The sequence below is a fragment of the Triticum urartu genome, chromosome 7 (genome assembly GCF_003073215.2).
Source record: "Triticum urartu cultivar G1812 chromosome 7, Tu2.1, whole genome shotgun sequence".
Lineage (NCBI taxonomy): Eukaryota > Viridiplantae > Streptophyta > Magnoliopsida > Poales > Poaceae > Triticum > Triticum urartu.
In genome coordinates, this window is record NC_053028.1 from 601,460,558 (window position 1) to 601,478,898 (window position 18,341).

General features: G+C 44.8%; 2 pseudogenes; both read left to right on the plus strand.

The window, feature by feature from the left end:
• Positions 1-254: 254 nt before the first annotated feature.
• On the plus strand, positions 255-2,447 carry LOC125524033 (annotated as a pseudogene).
• A 717-nt stretch (positions 2,448-3,164) lies between these two features.
• Positions 3,165-17,468, plus strand: LOC125519143 (annotated as a pseudogene).
• Positions 17,469-18,341: the final 873 nt, after the last annotated feature.

Here is an 18,341-nt window from a genome sequence, read left to right on the forward strand (position 1 = left end):
TGCCTAAGACTCGCCTACCAAATGTTTTTCTTGGAAAAGAAATCAATGCTATTGATTGATTGAGAGTACATCGTGATTGTATTTGATTTGCTCTCCTATGATAGATTTTAAAACCAAGACTAGGATCAGAGGATTAAATTGATCTCCTCATGGTATCAAGCCAATGATGCAGTGCGCACATATAAGTAGCACCAGTATGAGACCTATCTTGACACGGATATATGCATTTGTTTCTCACACTCATACATAGCACCATGGGCCGGGTGAGAAGATTTTACCAGGATTTCATCCATATCAAGCTGCATAGCTTCTGCCGTATCAGTAGATATGTTGTCGATCCAATAGCTTTTGTCTACCGATTTGTTGCATTGCATGTTCACCCCTTCTTGATCCAACTGTCCTACTTCCTTGTCATTGCTGTACTTGGTTCGGTCCTCTTGATGTGCTGAAACCAAGCAATCCTGACTTCAGCCCTCCTTACATTGACATGTTATTCTTGTCAACTTCTTCTCTAACAATTTCTGGCCTCAGCACCATCACGATGGAGGATCTCTCAAGCTCTCAAATTGTGGTCTTGACGCTGTTCATGCTTGTAGGAGGGGAGATCTTTGTTTCACTCTTAGGCCTCATGCTTAGAGTGAACCATCAAGACATGCAAGATCTTCCGAATGTGAAGATCAGCTCGGTTCCCGTCGAGCTTGAAGAGATAGACTCGGCGAATAGCGCGGCACAAAGTGATGAGTCACAGCTTGAAGAAGCAGCTCGTGCAATTCCACCCAAGAAATGTACAGAGTTGAAGAGGAGTAGGACTGTCAAGTGCTTAGGATATGTGGTCTTTGGGTACTTTGCCGTGATCCATGTCTTGGGCTTTCTGCTGGTTTTTCTGTATATAACTCATGTGCCAAGTGCAAGTGCCCCACTGAACAAGAAAGGGATCAACATCGTGCTCTTCTCACTATCAGTCACCGTCGCCTCCTGTGCGAATGCAGGACTCGTGCCCACAAATGAGAACATGGTCATCTTCTCAAAGAATTCAGGCCTCTTGCTGCTGCTCAGTGGCCAGATTCTGGCAGGCAACACATTGTTCCCTCTCTTCCTGAGACTACTGGTATGGTTCCTGGAGAGGCTCACAGAGATGAAGGAGCTGCGGCACATGATCAAGAACCCCGAGGAGGTGCATTTTGCTAATCTGCTTCCTAGGTTGCCAACTGCATTTCTCTCCTCGACGGTCATTGGCCTTGTAGCAGCTAGGGTCACGATGTTCTGCGCTGTTGATTGTAATTCTTCAGTGTTTGATGGGCTCAGCTCTTATCAGAAGACTGTCAATGCATTCTTCATGGTGGTGAATGCGAGGCACTCAGGGGAGAATTCCATCGACTGCTCACTCATGTCACCCGCCATTGTAGTACTAATATTCATTGTCATGATGTAAGTTGATGACTGCATGACACTTCATTAATTGATGTTTCATTTCATATCATTTGATAAGTAGTAGTACTTACTTGCTTTAGAATCTCAAGATCCATGTGCGACAATTTACTTTTTGGTCTTAGGTATTTGCCATCAACAACAACACTTGCACCACCCAATGGAGATATTAAAACCACCGATGAGAACACGAAAGGCAAGAGAGGCAAGAGAGGGTCGTTGGTGCAGAAATTGGCATTTTCACCACTCGGGTTTAATGCGATCTTTGTGGTAATTGCCTGCATCACTGAAAGGAGAAGGCTCAGAAACGATCCACTTAACTTCTCAACCTTGAACATGATATTCGAGGTCATCAGGTGTGTTTTTCTTTGATATAACTGAAATATTTCATTATTCTGCCGGTTGGCAAAGATGGAGAAAAGACAACACGGCAATGGTTGCATAGACTAATGGTAAATAGCAGTTGCAGCATAGCAGAAGAGTGAAGTAAGTTCATAAACAAACCACTTTGTGTTTGCAAGAGCTAAACACGATATACTAAACTAAACTCTCTTAGGACACAAAATCTAACTCGTGAATGCCTTTAACTAAGGTGAATAATTTTGTATGCTTTGTTTTGCAGCGCATATGGTAATGCAGGGTCCACTGGTTACAGTTGTTCTAGGCTGCATCAGCTGCACCCAGAGATCATCTGCCAGGACAAGCCATACAGCTTTTCTGGATGGTGGAGTGACAGAGGAAAGTTTGTGCTAATCTTGGTCATGCTCTATGGAAGGCTTAAGGCCTTCGCAATGGCCACGGGTAAATCCTGGAAAGTATGATACAAGTGGCCAAGATTACTTGGAAAGGCAAATGTACCAAAATGGTATAGCTGTCGCTAGTGTACTGCCTACAGAATCAGGTTTCTAATTGGATTATAGTTTGTGCATGTTGTGCTTGCAAAGGACAAGCTTCGGTTCCCCTGATCAAGTCATCTTTGCATTTGGCAGTCATCATCAAGGTATCGATGCAACTGAAGAACTGAGCCATCTGTTGATGTGTTGCATGCTAGATGTAACCACATGAGTTCCCCGCAATTGCAATTGTAGCGAAAGAGAAAGCAAATATTATTTGCATTGTTGGAGTGGAGTTAATATTATTGCACACAATTTACAATACAGATAAATTTTGTGTTGCTTTGCCGCTTTGGCACCATGTTTATAGACACGAAATGATAGTGTTGCTTATCACTGTGCTACATAGAAGTTCAAGGAGAAACTAGAAAAAAGTTTGGTTAATTATCAAAATTCAAAGCCTAAAATTTGCATTCAAATAATGCCTCGGTATATTTGTTGAGGTCTTTGAATAGTGTTCCATAAAGTTAATTGACCTTACTGATGAGTTAATCAACAGGCTGGGCTAACATGGAAACCCAGCTAACAGGTCTGAGTTATACGCTAATGCTTAAGTGCTTTGTATATTTATTTGAAGAAATAACTCTACACGCAGATCACTTAAGGCCAGTAGGGAGGCCAGAGTCAAAACAAACACACAAATCATGCAAGTGGATAGAGCTATTGAGTTTGCTAAGCCTTCTCTGGTGTCTTTTTTGAAAGTAGTAATTCATTACCATCTTCATAACAGTAACAATTACTCGGTTTAGCTCGAGCTTTCAGTCGAGCAACGCCTTTCCATTTGAACAATCATCATGTTCGCATGTCGGCCCTAAGAGCAGTCCCAGTCGTATGCCTTAGCACATGCATGTTTCAACTGCAAGAGATGTTTTAACAAGGAAAGGTATCAACTCCATGATTTTCTTTATATCGGTCACTGTCTCTTGTTTCACCAATGGAGGACTGATGCGGCCGATGAACGAAAGCCCGGTGGTGTTCTCTTGGGACCAGGGCTTCACTGGCCAGATTCTTGTAGGAAAAATTGAAACACAGGGTTTAGGGTTTTGCGTGGGTGGTTGACATCCAGCCTCACGTCTCAATAGATAGATGATCACAATTACAATTACATACGTGTACAAGGACAATATACTAGACCCTATTTTACATGCCCCCTCAATCTGAACAACATACAAGATTCAGATTGGTTCTAAAACGGTCTAGCATCTGTCTAGTAGCGGGTTTAGTAAATACATCTGTTAACTGATCATCTGTAGAAATAAACCTGACTTCCAGTTCACAAGCAGCTACCCGTTCTCTCACAAAGTGAAACTCAATCTCAATGTGTTTAGTCCGAGCATGAAACACTGGATTCGCCGTCAGGTAAGTTGCCCCTAAGTTATCACACCACAATATAGGAGTGCGTGATGTCTACTACACAACCTTCTTCTTGTAGACGTTGTTGGGCCTCCAAGTGCAGAGGTTTGTAGGACAGTAGCAAATTTCCCTCAAGTGGATGACCTAAGGTTTATCAATCCGTAGGAGGCGTAGGATGAAGATGGTATCTCTCAAGCAACCCTGCAACCAAATAACAAAGAGTCTCTTGTGTCCCCAACACACCCAATACAATGGTAAATTGTATAGGTGCACTAGTTCGGCGAAGAGATGGTGATACAAGTGCAATATGGATGGTAGATAAAGGTATTTGTAATCTGAAAATATAAAAACAGCAAGGTAACTAATGATAAAAGTGAGCGTAAACGGTATTGCAATGATAGGAAATAAGGCCTAGGGTTCATACTTTCACTAGTGTAAGTCCTCTCAACAATACTAACATAATTGGATCATAAAATTATCCCTCAACATGCAACAAAGAGTCACTCCAAAGTCACTAATAGCGGAGAACGAATGAAGAGATTATGGTAGGGTACGAAACCACCTCAAAGTTATTCTTTCCAATTAATCCGTTGGGCTATTCCTATAAGTGTCACAAACAGCCCTAGAGTTCGTACTAGAATAACACCTTAAGAATACAAATCAACCAAAACCCTAATGTCACCTAGATACTTCAATGTCACCTCAAGTATCCGTGGGCATGATTATACGATATGCATCACACAATCTCAATTCATCTATTCAACCAACACAAAGAACCTCAAAGAGTGCCCCAAAGTTTCTACCGGAGAATCACGACGAAAACGTGTGCCAACCCCTATGCATAGGTTCCCAATGTCACGAAACCCGCAAGTTGGTCACCAAAACGTACATCAAGTGGCACGTGGTATCCCATTGTCACCATAGATATCCACGGCAAGACATACATCAAGTGTTCTCAAGTCTTTAAAGACTCAATCCGATAAGATTGCTTCAAAGGGGAAACTCGATTCATTACAAGAGAGAAGAGGGGGGAAGAAACATCATAGGATCCAAATATAATAGCAAAGCTCGCGATACATCAAGATCGTATCATCTCAAGAACACGAGAGAGAGAGAGAGAGAGATCAAACACATAGCTATTGGTACATACCCTCAGCCCCGAGGGAGAACTACTCCCTCCTCGTCATGGAGAGCACCAGGATGATGAAGATGGCCACCGGAGAAGGATTGCCCCCTCCGGCAGGGTGCCGGAACGGGTCTAGATTGAGTTTCGGTGGCTACGGAGGCTTCTGGCGGCGGAACTCCCGATCTATGTTGCTCCCGGATGTTTTTAGGGTATATGGAGATATATAGGCGGAAGAAGTACGTCAGGGGGGCCACGAGGGGCTCACGAGGCAGGGGGCGCGCCCAGGGGGGCGCGCCCTCCACCCTCGTGACCTCCCCGGAAACTTCTTGGAGTAGGGTCCAAGTCTCCTGGATCACGTTCGGTGAGAAGATCACGTTCCCGAAGGTTTCATTCCGTTTGGACTCCGTTTGATATTCTGTTTCCTCGAAATACTGAAATAGGCAAAAAAACAACAATTCTGGGTTGGGCCTCCCGTTAATAGGTTAGTCCCAAAAATAATATAAAAGTGGAAAATAAAGCCCAATATAGTCCAAAACAGTAGATAAAGTAGCATGGAGCAATCAAAAATTATAGATACGTTGGAGACGTATCAGGCATCCCCAAGCTTAATTCCTGCTCGTCCTCGAGTAGGTAAATGATAAAAAGAGAATTTTTGATGCGGAGTGATACTTTGGCATAATTTCAATGTAAATCTTCTTAATCATGGTATGAATATTCAGATCCGAAAGGTTCAAGACAAAAGTTCATATTGACATAAAAAATGATAATACTTCAAGCATACTAATCAAACAATTATGTCATCTCAAAATAACATGGCCAAAGGAAGTTCATCCCTACAAAATCATATAGTTAGGCTATGCTTCATTTTCGTCACACAAAGATGTTCCCAACTTATATACCCCCGATGACAAGCCAAGCAATTGTTTCATACTCAAATAATCTCAAACTTTTTCAACCTTCACGCAATACATGAGCGCGAGCCATGGACATAGCACTATGGGTGGTATAGAATATGATGATGGGGATTGTGTGGAGAAGACAAAAAAGGAGAAAGTCTCACATCAACGAGGCTAATCAATGAGCTACGGAGATGCCCATCAATTGATGTTAATGCAAGGGGTAGGGATTGCCATGCAATGGATGCACTAGAGCTAAGAATGCTCAACAAAAGAAAACTAGTGGGTGTGCATCCAACTTGCTTGCTCATGAAGACCTAGGGCATTTTGAGGAAGCCCATCGTTGGAATATACAAGCGAAGTTCTATAATGAAAAATTCCCACTAGTATGAACAAGACAACTTATGAGACTCACTATATGAAAATCATGGTGCTACTTTGAAGCAAAATATATGAGACTCACTACATGAAGAACAAGGTGCTATTTTGAAGCACAACTGTGGAAAAAGAGATAGTAGCATTGCCCTTTTTATTTTCTCTTTTTTGGGCCTTTCTTTTTTTCTTTTTGGCCTTTGTTTTTTTTTGATTGGGCAATGCTCTAATAATGATGATCATCACACTTCTATTGATTACAACATAATGATTACAACTCGATACTAGAACAAGATATGACTCTATATGAATGCCTCCGGCGGTGTACCGGGATGGTGCAATGAATCAAGAGTGACATGTATGAAAAATAATGCATGGTGGCTTTGCCACAAATACGATGTCAACTACAAGATCATGCAATGGCAATATGACAAAAGTAAAGCATGTCATGATGATGATGATGATGATGGTGGAAGTTGCATGGCAATATATCTCGGAATGGCTATGGAAATGCCATGATAGGTAGGTATGGTGGCTGTTTTGAGGAAGATATAGAGAGGTTTATGTGTGAAAGAGCGTATCATATCACGGGGTTTGGATGCACCGGCGAAGTTTTCACCAACTCTCAATGTGAGAAAGGGCAATGCATGGTACCGAAGAGGCTAGCAAATGGCGGAAAGGTAAAAGTGCGTATAATCCATGGACTCAACATTAGTCAAAAGAACTCATATACTTATTGCAAAAATTTAGAAGTCATCAAAAATCAAGTACTACGCACATGCTCCTAGGGGGATAGATTGGTAGGAAAAGACCATCGCTCGTCCCCGACCGCCACTCATAAGGATGCACAAGCCAGGTACACTTCATGCTTCAAATTTGTTACACAACTTTAACCATACGTGCATGCTACGGGACTTGCTAACTTCAACACAAGTATTTCTCAAATTCACAACTACTCAACTAGCACGACTATGATATTATCACCTCCATATCTCAAAACAATTATCAAGCATCAAACTTATCTTAGTATTCAACCCACTAAAAAGAAAGTTTCACATATCTTGAATACCAAGTATATTAACATTAAGCAAATTACCATGCTATTAACGACTCTCAAAATAATCTAAGTGAAGCATGAGAGATCAAGTTTCTTTAAAACAAACCACCACCGTGCTCTAAAAGATCTAAGTGAAGCACTAGAGCAAAAATTATCACGCTCAAAAAGATATAAGTGAAGCACATAGAGTAAACTATCAAGCTCAAAAGATATAAGTGAAGCACATAGAGTATTCTAACAAATTTCAACTCATACATGGCTCTCTCAAAAGGTGTGTACAGCAAGGATGATTGTGGTAGACTAACAAGCAAAGACACAAATAATACAAGACGCTCCAAGCAAAACACATATCATGTGGTGAATAAAAATATAGCTCCAAGTAAATTACCGATGGAAGTGGACGAAAGAGGGGATGCCTTCCGGGGCATCCCCAAGCTTTGACTTTTTGGTGTCCTTGGATTATCTTGGGGGTGCCATGGGCATCCCAAAGCTTAGGCTCTTGCCACTCCTTGTTCCATAATCCATCAAAAGAATTCACCCAAAACTTGAAAACTTCACAACACAAAACTCAATAGAAATCTCGTGAGCTCCGTTAGAGATAGAAAACAAAAGACTACTTTAAGGTACTGTAGTGAACTTATTCTTTATTTGTATTGGTGTTAAACCTACTGTATTCCAACTTCTCTATGGTTTATAAACTATTTTACTAGCCATAGATTCATCAAAATAAGCAAACAACACACGCAAAACAGAATCTGTCAAAAACAGAACAGTCTGTAGTAATCTGTTACTAACGCAAACTTATGGAAACCAAAAAATTCTACCAAAATTATACGAACTGGGAAATTTGTTTATTGATCAGAAGCAATTGGAATCACTATTTTATCACGTTCTGGTGATTTTTGACAATTCGGGCACTGAGCGCAAAGATTCTGGAAATTACAGCAAGATCAAATAACTATCTCCCAAGAAGATCTAATAGGTTTAACTTGGCACAAACACTAATTAAACACACAAAACCACATCTAAACAGAGGCTGTATGAATTATTTATTACTAAACAGGAACAAAAGTCAAGGAACAAAAATAAAATTGGGTTGCCTCCCAACAAGCGCTATCGTTTAACGCCCCTAGCAAGGCATGATGATTTCAATGATGCTCACATAAAAGATAAGAATTGTAACATAAAGAGAGCATCATGAAGAATATGACTAGCACATTTAAGTCTAACCCACTTCCTATGCATAGGTATTTTGTGAGAAAACAACTTGTGGGGACAAGAATCAACTTGCATAGGAAGGTAAAACAAGCATAACTTCAAAATTTTAAGCACATAGAGAGGAAACTTGATATTATTGCAATTCCTACAAGCATATGTTCCTCCCTCATAATAATTTTCAGTAGCATCATGAATGAATTCAACAATATAACCAGAACCTAAAGCATTCTTTTCATGATCTACAAGCATAGAAAATTTATTACTCTCCACATAGGCAAAATTCTTCTCATTCGGAATAGTGGGAGTATCATAGGAAAGTCGAATACTATAAATTGTTTCCATATTAAAAGAGTAATGTTCAGAGAAGGGGTAATCATAATCATGACAAGTTTTATAAATATAATCATCACTACTTTTTATAGCATAAGTTTCATCACAATAATCATCATAAGTAGCAACTTGTTCTCATCATAATCACTTTGCATATCAAAACATGGAAGGCTAAAAATATCATCATTATTAAACATAGAATCCCCAAGCTTGGGACAGACATTAATTGCAGCAAATATATTCTCAAATATGTCATCCTCATCAAACATAGCTTCCCCAAGCTTGGGCCTTTTCGTATCATAAGCATAATCACTCTCATCATTAATAGCATGGATAGCACCAATAGTATAGCAATTATTATATTCTTCCAAGCATGTGCCAAAAAGATTTTCAAGATCATAAGAAGTATCATTATCTTCCCAATCATAATCATCACAACAAGCAATAGGCATAACGAGATCATCATCAAGTGTATCATCTTCATTTTCATGAGGCACAACAATAATAGGAGCAACTTTATTTGGGAGAGATACCTTTTTACCTCTCTTCCCTTTTCTTTTCTTCTTCTTTACCACATCGTGTGTGGGTTCAATCCTCTTTTTGGAGCTCCTTATTAATGAGATTGGTTGAATAGGAGGCTCCTCCTCGTTGCCTGATTCATCATAAGAGATAATAGGAGGATATTGGGAAGTCTCTTCCCTTTCATTAGTATTCTCTTCATCTTCTATTTGTTTCCTTTTCTTTATGTAGTTGGCAATATAAGGATTTTCAATGCAATTCACCGCACAATACATATAAATATTCTCTAGATCAAAATCAAGAACTCTATCAAGATTAAACTTTGGAATACCCTCAGTTATACGTTTCATTTCTTCATAACCCAAAAGAAGGCTAAGCTCTTTATGATGCTCAAGGGTAATCAAATTATCACAATGTTTGGACACGACTTGATCATGAAACAAATAGCATTGGAGCTTTAAATGACCATGTTCATTGCAAAGTTCACAAGGGGCACGAAAAATATTGAATCTTTCAGCACATTCATCTAGACTTTCTTGCAACAATTTAGTTTCTAAGTACTTATGCCTCTTACAATATCTATCTTCCCTATTCGGTGTGTACTTGCAAACCCAATCTACTCCACAAAAATTGACATGTTTATAGGAGGTATTTTCATCATAACTAGTGCAATCATCATTAGCATCATGGATATTCAAAGAATTTGTACTAACAACATTGTAATCATGCTCATCATTCAAAGATTTAGTGCCAAACATTTTGTAGATTTCTTCTTCTAGCACTTGAGCATAATTATCCTTTCCATCATACTCACGAAAGATATTAAAAAGGTGAAGCGTATGAGACAAACTCAATTCCATTTTTTTGTAATTTTCTTTTATAAACTAAATTAGTGATAAAACAAGAAACTAAAAGACTCGATTGAAAGATCTAAAGATATACCTTCAAGCACTCACCTCCCCGGCAACGGCGCCAGAAAAGAGCTTGATGTCTACTACACAACCTTCTTCTTGTAGACGTTGTTGGGCCTCCAAGTGCAGAGGTTTGTAGGACAGTAGCAAATTTCCCTCAAGTGGATGACCTAAGGTTTATCAATCCGTAGGAGGCGTAGGATTAAGATGGTCTCTCTCAAGCAACCCTGCAACCAAATAACAAAGAGTCTCTTGTGTCCCCAACACACGCAATACAATGGTAATTGTATAGGTGCACTAGTTTGGCGAAGAGATGGTGATACAAGTGCAATATGGATGGTAGATAAAGGTATTTGTAATCTGAAAATATAAAAACAGCAAGGTAACTAATGATAAAAGTGAGCGTAAACGGTATTGCAATGATAGGAAATAAGGCCTAGGGTTCATACTTTCACTAGTGTAAGTCCTCTCAACAATACTAACATAATTGGATCATAAAATTATCCCTCAACATGCAACAAAGAGTCACTCCAAAGTCACTAATAGCGGAGAACAAACGAAGAGATTATGGTAGGGTACGAAACCACCTCAAAGTTATTCTTTCCAATTAATCCGTTGGGCTATTCCTATAAGTGTCACAAACAGCCCTAGAGTTCGTACTAGAATAACACCTTAAGATACAAATCAACCAAAACCCTAATGTCACCTAGATACTTCAATGTCACCTCAAGTATCCGTGGGCATGATTATACGATATGCATCACACAATCTCAATTCATCTATTCAACCAACACAAAGAACCTCAAAGAGTGCCCCAAAGTTTCTACCGGAGAATCACGACGAAAACGTGTGCCAACCCCTATGCATAGGTTCCCAATGTCACGAAACCCGCAAGTTGGTCACCAAAACGTACATCAAGTGGCATGTGGTATCCCATTGTCACCACAGATATCCACGGCAAGACATACATCAAGTGTTCTCAAGTCTTTAAAGACTCAATCTGATAAGATTACTTCAAAGGGGAAACTCGACTCATTACAAGAGAGAAGAGGGGGGAAGAAACATCATAGGATCCAAATATAATAGCAAAGCTCGCGATACATCAAGATCGTATCATCTCAAGAACACGAGAGAGAGAGAGAGAGATCAAACACATAGCTATTGGTACATACCCTCAGCCCCGAGGGAGAACTACTCCCTCCTCGTCATGGAGAGCACCGGGATGATGAAGATGGCCACCGGAGAAGGATTGCCCCCTCCGGTAGGGTGCCGAAACGGGTCTAGATTGAGTTTCGGTGGCTACGAAGGCTTCTAGCGGCGGAACTCCCGATCTATGTTTCTCCCGGATGTTTTTAGGGTATATGGAGATATATAGGCGGAAGAAGTACGTCAGGGGGGCCACGAGGGGCTCACGAGGCAGGGGGCGCGCCCTCCACCCTCGTGACCTCCCCGGAAACTTCTTGGAGTAGGGTCCAAGTCTCCTGGATCACGTTCAGTGAGAAGATCATGTTCCCGAAGGTTTCATTCCGTTTGGACTCCATTTGATATTCTGTTTCCTCGAAATACTGAAATAGGCAAAAAACAGCAATTCTGGGCCGGGCCTCCGGTTAATAGGTTAGTCCCAAAAATAATATAAAAGTGGAAAATAAAGCCCAATATAGTCCAAAACAGTAGATAAAGTAGCATGGAGCAATCAAAAATTATAGATACGTTGGAGACGTATCAGTGCGCTGCCGTGGGACTCCATGTTCTGTGAGAACTGAGTCTATCCAAATGGCTTCAGCTGCGCCATTAGCCAATGCCTTATACTCTGCCTCGGTGCTTGATCTCGAGACTGTGGGTTGCTTCTTCGAGCTCCAAGATACAAGGTTAGGTCCAACAAATATAGCAAAACCACCAGTGGAGCGCCTATCATCAACACAGCCTGCCCAGTCTGCATCGGTGAATATACTCACTCCAGTAAATCTGGACTTATGAATCCATAGTACCATGTCTAGTGTACCTTTGACATATCTCAGAATACGCTTGACTGCTTCCCAATGATCCTCCATCGGCTGAGACAGGAACTGACACACTTTGTTCACTGCGAAGGAGATATCAGGACGAGTGAGGGTCAAATACTGAAGTGCCCCAACCACACTGCGATACTGAAAGGAGTCATCTCTACCCAGTAGTGCACCACTATGATGTGAGAGACTCTCAGATGTAGCAAGCGGAGTGGAAGTGGCCTTGCAGTTCTCCATGTTGACGCGATGAAGAAGATCTAAAGCATACTTTTTCTGCGTCAAGGTCATGCCCCCTGAATGAAAGGACGCTTCCAAACCAAGAAAGTACTCGAGGCGACCCAAATCTTTGATGGGAAAGCTAGCAGACAACGACTGCACAAGACGATCCACCACGGCGGGGGTAGAGCCAGCAATCACAATATCATCAACGTACACCAGCATGTATATCTGTATAGTACCCTGGGAGAAGATGAACAGAGATGCATCTGATCTGGAAGCAACAAAACCGAGCTGCGAAAGGCGCTGACTCAAACGATCATACCAGGCACGGGGTGACTACTTGAGACCATAAATAGACCGTTGAAGTTTGCAGACATGAGACGGATAAGTGGCATCCTCGAACCCAGGTGGCTGCTGCATGTACACATCTTTGGCCAAGAACCCATGTAAAAAGGCATTGGTCACATCAATCTGTCGGAGGCTCCAGCCACGAGACACAGCAAGAGACAAAACCAAGCGAACCGTGGCAGGCTTCACCACCGGGCTAAAAGTATCTCCGTAGTCAATCCCGTGCTGTTGAGTGAAACCACGAGCAACAAGACGAGCTTTGTGCTTATCAACAGACCCATCCGGACGGTGCTTGGTTTTGAAAACCCACTTGCAGCTCACAATATTAACACCTGGTGGCCGAGGCACCAACACCCAGGTGTTAGTGTGACGGAGAGCAGCAAACTCCTCGGACATGGCGGCACGACAGGCAGGTTCACCCAGAGCATCACGATGGGAAACCGGCGCGGCGAAGAAGGCACGATGGCGAGAGTCGTACCGAACCTTGCCATCAGTGTAAGACTTCTCCTTGCGCGTATGATCACGATGGCGTGTAACCATAGCATGCGCCGGAGCTGCATCGCCAGTAAGCGAAGACGACGGCGACGAGGGCTCGGCCGAGGGTGTCGCGACTGAGGGGACCTCAGCAAGAGACGACACGGACCGAGAGACGATGGTGTGCTGGACCGGCCCAGGCGACGGGGGCGGCCCGGGCGACGGACCGAGCGAGGGTGGCGACCCAGCCGCATCCGCGGTCGCTCCATCAGGCGAGGTAGCCGCGCCCGTCTCGGGCAGCGGGACATGCACGTCGGGCGCATCGGGAGGCGTCGGAGCAGCAACATGTACCTGGGGGGAACTCAAAGCAATATCACCTGCAAAAGACAAGTTAGATGACAAATAGGACAGGTCATATTTATGCACATGGACATCCGGAACCGGTTCATCGGAGGGAAAAGTGAGTGCATGTTCAAGAGAAGCAGGATCAACCGAAACGCCGGGTTGAGAGTAAGGGAACACATTCTCGTCGAAAATAACATCACGAGAGATGTATATCCGACCGGAGATACGGTCAAGACACTTATAGCCCTTATGCAAAGGACTATAGCCAAGGAAAACACACATCTTGGACCGAAACTCAAGCTTGTGAGCATTGTACTTGCGGAGACTAGGCCAGCAAGCACACCCAAAAATCCGAAGGGAGGAGTAGTTGGGCTGAACATGAAACAGACGGAACAAAGGTGTGTCCTTGTGGAGAACCGGAGTGGGCATACGGTTGATGAGGTAACATGCCGTAAGAAAAGCCTCATCCCAAAACCGAAGTGGAAGAGAGGAGTGTGCAAGCAAGGCAAGACCGGTCTCGACCAAATGTCGGTGTTTGTGCTCGGCAATACCATTCTACTGAGAGGTATGCAGACATGACACTCGGTGAGAGATGCCCGTGCGTTGAAAGTAGCGATGGAGTTTGTGGTATTCACCACCCGGGTCGGACTAAACGGCTTTGATTTTATAATCCAGAAGGCGTTCGACATGATCCTGAAAGTTGTAGAAAACTTGCTCAACATCAGACTTGTGTTTAAGCAAATAAATCCATGTGAAGCGCGTGTAGTCATCAGTAAAACTAACATAATATTTGTACCCTCCCGATGAAGCAAGAGCGGGACCCCAAACATCTGAATGTATTAATTCAAGAGGTACAGTAGTGATGTGAAACGAAGTAGAATAAGGTAGTTGATGACTCTTAGCACGCTGACAGGCATCACAAACTAACGATGAATTATTTGAACTAGAACACGGAAGTTCATGACTCCGAACAATGGAAGTGACCACATTATTTGTAGGATGACCAAGACGTTGATGCCATTGCGACGACGAAACTCGAACACCAGAGGAGGCACGGTGAGACGATGAAGATGACGCACGAGCGAAGGGGACCGGATAGACCCCCCGTAACTTCTACCATGAAGGATGACGCGCCCGGTTTCTTTGTCCTTAACAAGGAAAAAATGACGGTGAAATTCAACAAACACGTCATTATCACAAAGAAGACGATAAACAGAGAGAAGATGTTGGCTGATGTGTGGAACATGAAGGATGTTACGCAGTTTAAGAGATGAACCGGGTAAACGCGAATGACCAATGTGTGAAATAGACAAACCTGCACCATTGGCCACCTGAACCTGATCCTTGCCGTCATACCGCTCATGAACCTGGAGGCGCTCAAGATCATTAGTCAAGTGATCCGTAGCCCCGGTATCCAACACCCAAGGAAAGTCGACGGTGTTGGTGGAGGCCGAGTTGGCGGAGCGGGAGTTGTGATCCTGATCATAGCGCTTGCGACAGTCGTCGGCTTCATGGCCCCAGTTCTTGCAAATTTGGCACCGGGGACGCCAGCGGTTGCGACGCCCACCGCCTCCGCCTTTGTTGCTGGTGTTGCCCCCTCCACCTTGCCGGCCATTGCCGGCATAACCAGCGTTGCAGTCACGGCCGCCGGTGTTGCCGCCATTACCGCCCTGGCGGCTCTGCCCGGGCTGGCCATGTCCATCAGCCGGGCGTCCCCCCCCCCCCGTGGGAGGGATAGGGATCGGAGTAGGGCGCGCGTCCGCCCGCGCCGTACGAACCCGAACGGGTCACGGCGTTCGCGGAGGGAGACCACCCCTCCACCGCACTCTATTGTGCATGCAGCGCCTCGAAGGACAGAACCAATGAGTAAAAACTGGAGTAGGGCATGGGTGCGTTACTCACGCCCAAGGAGGCGGCAATGGAGTTGTAGGCGGAGCCGAGGCTGGTAAGGATGTGATCGATAAGCTCATCATCACGGATCGGAGAGCCGGCGGCGGCCATAGTGTCGGCCAGGGCCTTCATCTTGTGCATGTATTCCGCGGCAGACAAATCGTCCTTCCTCAACGACTGAAGTTGCCGCCAGATGTGGCGGACATTGGCGCGGCTCTGGGCGCCGAACATGGCGGCGACGGCTGTCCACACCGCATGCGCCGACTCGCAGCCAATAAGTTGGCATGCAATATCCTCATCCATGGAGGTGAGAAGAAGCCCCTTGACGCGCTGATCTTGAACCCACCATTGGTGGTACTCCGGGTTGGCGACAGTGGTAGCAGCGTCACCGGTGCCGACAACGAGTGTTTTAGCCGGTGCCGCCTTGGTGCCATCGAGGTGTCCGTGGAGGTTGGCACCGGCAAGAACGGTGCTGGTGGTGCCTCCCCAAAGCATGAAATTGTGGCGACCGAGGCGGACGGAGATCGTCGGGACGGCGAGCGCGGCGGGGATCGAGGCGACGGGAGAAGAGACGATGGCGCTACTAGTTTGGGCGACGGACATAGCGGCGGACGACATCGCAGCGGCGGCGCGGAAGGGACAGCGCGCGGCGGCAGCGGAGCAAGTCGCGGAAGATGGCTCGCGTGGCAAGTGCGATCGGAAGCGGCGGCGCGGTTAGATGTCACGCGCGGCAACAGCAGCGGGTGGATGGATGCTGATTGATAGCTAGCTACGCGGCGCTGATAGATGGCTAGCTAGCTTGCAATCGGAAGCAGCGGCTGCGCGGAGAGAGGTTCGGGCGGCGGCGACCCGATCTGGCTGATACCAAATTGAAACACGGGGTTTAGGGTTTTGTATGGGTGGTTGACATCCAGTCTCACGTCTTAATATATAGATGATCATAATTATAATTACATATGTGTACAAGAACAATATACTAGACCCTATTTTACAGGCAACACGCTGTTTCCTGTGTTTCTAAGGTTGGCGATATGGGCACTGAGACTCTGAGAGGACTAAGAATAACTAGAGATGAACCTGACGAGTTTGAGTTCATGATGAACAATACAAAGGCAGTGGGTTTCAGCTACTTGCTGCCTAACCAGCAGACAGTATCCCTTGCAGCCACTGGTTGCTGCTCTTATAGCCGTGGCCATCACACTCTTGTGCTGCCTGAACTGGGATTATTCAGTGTATGCGGGGCTGACCCCCAATCAGAAGATCGCCAACGCCTTTTTCATGGCCGTGAACACAAGGAGGCAGGCAGGAGAGAATTCCATCGACTGCTCCCTAGTTGCTCCAGCAGATTTAATACTATTCATCACTATGATGTGTAAGTTCTGTGCCCTCTTAAGTTCTTGTTGCCAGGCAAACAACCGCAGAAACAATTAACGAAGTCTCTGTGCATTTTCAGGTGCATTCCGGCCTCGGCATCATTTCTCTCAATGTATGATGATGATGCGAGAGGCAGCGCACAACACAAGGATATAGCAAACAAGAGACACCTGTCACTAAATAGCATGTTGTTTTCTTTTCACCACTGGCCTGTAATGCTGCAGGCACCGAGAGGAGATCGCTTTCCACCGACCCTCTCAATTTCTCCACATTCAACATGATCTTCGAGGTCATAAGGTGATTAGCCAAACAAACAAAAATCCTCTGAAACTTTAGTACTCTCATAATTCTTCACGAACTGCTTCTGACTGAATCATTGTCTCTGCGTGTGCAGCGCAAACACGAACGTCGGGCTGTCAATGGGTTACAAAATTTTCTCCTTGTGTTCTTCCTCCGGGTGTAAACCTGCAAGAAAGTGATCCCAAATAATGCCTTTTAATGTGTAACTATATGCTTCTGTATCCTGCATCACAAAACAAAAGCCACAAATTACAGGGTGGCGGAGGTCACCAGCCGTGGCAGCAGCGGCGGCGACGGTGGCGCATGCCTCGGAGAAGAAGGCCGAATAACATCGCTGCCGGTGCCCTGCGGCACGCCGGAGCTCTCGCTTCGCCTCGCATCGGAGAAAATTATCATTTCCTTACCATGAGAAAGAGATTTGCAAACATTAAGTTACTAATTGAGTTGGGAAGCGGCTTTGACTTGACGTCATGTGGTGTTGGTGGAGAACTGGAGATCCCAGGGATTGCCCGGCTTTGGATCTGTCACTCGACCATGAACCGGATCCTGGAGGCACACTAGGCCAAAGTCGCCGGCGAGGAAATACGGGCTTTTGATGGTGAATATCGTGCCTTCAGGGAGCGAGGCGAAGGCAGGATGCCACACAACGTCACGACCAAGTCAAGTGTGCCAATCTGTATGACCTACTCTAGCATAGGCCGCCCCCCGATGGCCGGAGAAGATCCTGTCTGGATCGCAGCTCCATCATGTGCACCTGCATTGCACCCCCTACCCGTCACGCCAACTATCATGAGTATCTCTCAGCAATGTACTTATATTTTTATGGATCAGAGAATGCAAGAGGATGATTCAGATGGTTCCACACGAGGAATTTTACCCACGCTAAGTGTGTTCGCACACGAACACGTCACCGTGTACCTCCAACGCCGAGGGTGATGCACCGCAGCTCACGTCGAAGGAGACCCGTCCGAAAGCGCGATACGCAAGCAATCCGGCGGGTGCTTTTGAGAACCCGAAACCCCACACACCCGGGAGGGACCCCGTTAGGGTTTGCGGCGGCTATGGGCTGCCCTAAGTCAACCTGATCGCCCCTAGGGCCTCGAGGTTCGCCGCCCTGCTAACGAAGAACGAGGAAGAAGAAGAACAAGGGAGAGAGATAAAGGTAAAGGTAAAAAGATGCTATATTGATAGATCGATTGTGTGTTGTTTCAATCGGCCGTCACCCCCAACATATATACGAGGTGGCTGGACTTCCCGTACAAGCAAAGAATTTATCTAGGCT